This window comes from Mandrillus leucophaeus, unplaced genomic scaffold (assembly GCF_000951045.1).
Source record: "Mandrillus leucophaeus isolate KB7577 unplaced genomic scaffold, Mleu.le_1.0 Scaffold273, whole genome shotgun sequence".
Lineage (NCBI taxonomy): Eukaryota > Metazoa > Chordata > Mammalia > Primates > Cercopithecidae > Mandrillus > Mandrillus leucophaeus.
The window spans coordinates 1,683,201-1,684,379 of record NW_012102843.1 but is presented as its reverse complement, the minus strand read 5'-3'; positions in this window follow the sequence as shown (position 1 = coordinate 1,684,379).

Below are 1,179 nucleotides of genomic sequence, written 5' to 3'. Positions count from 1 at the left end.
GAGGGGCGGACTGACTTGTCCAAGGTCACCCAGACAGGATTTGAGTCCAGAATGTGAGTGCCCTTAGCCATTACACTGAATTGCCTCCCAGCTGAGAACTTTCAACAAATTTATCAGGACACACACAACTAGATGCTACAAGGTGGTTTTGAGCCAAGTTTCCCCTTTAAACACATGCATCAATTTCAAACTATATTTATACGATAAAAAAATGCTCACAGCTTTATCGATCTCATTTTTTAAATGGTATGGCTTTTCAGGACATATCTTTCACAATCGTTAAAGGGAAATTCGCTTTGTTAATATGAAAAAAAAATCAAATGCCTGTTTCATGAGGTGTCAGTGGCCCACGCTGCTCAGACTAGGGCTTGCAGGCATCACCCCTTAAAGATCATCTTGTGGCCTTGGACAAATTGCTTAGCCTTCTTTGTTTCTCCAGCGGTAAAGCAGATATAACAATAGTACCATCTCCTAAAGTGGTGAGGATTCGCTGATATTATCCACATACATTGTTATGCACAGTACCTGACACAGAGCGAATGCCCAATAAATGTCTTTCACAATTTAGGTCCTGGGTTCTCTCATTTCCAGAGTGCAAGTCCTCCAGCAACCACAGAAACGCTTTCTAGAGTCGCTGCCCACTCCTTAAAAACATTTGTCCCTACTTCGCACAGAGCACAGTGATACCACAAACAGGCTGCCCTGGACCCCAGCCCTGGGGGAAGCTATGTCACCTCGCTCAGGCCCAGGAAGAGAGGGCCGGCTCTGGTCTCCCGCCCGGCAGCAGCACAAAACTTAACCAGGATTTCTCAGTTGGGTCAACTCTCGGATCACCGCGCCCAGTCTGGAGGGCTCGGCAGCAGACGGAATGAGGGCGCCGGCGCCAGGAAGTGGCGCTCACCCACCTGCCCAGCCTGAGGTGGGCACTCCTCCTTCACGGCATCCCCGGGGACCTCGTCCCTCCCCGGCGGAACGCCCCAGAGGACCGACCTAACAGTGCCAACAGGGTGGATTTCCCCCAAAATCCTCTAAAACACATTGCCACGATTTCGAAACGGGAGCCGAGGGAGACGCACCAAGTGCTTCCCGAGGCCAGGTAAAGCGCACCATCCCTGTCGCACGTGTTGAGCCCCGAACCCAAGTCCGTGTGGCCGCCCCCTCTGCCTCCCTGCTGGGAGC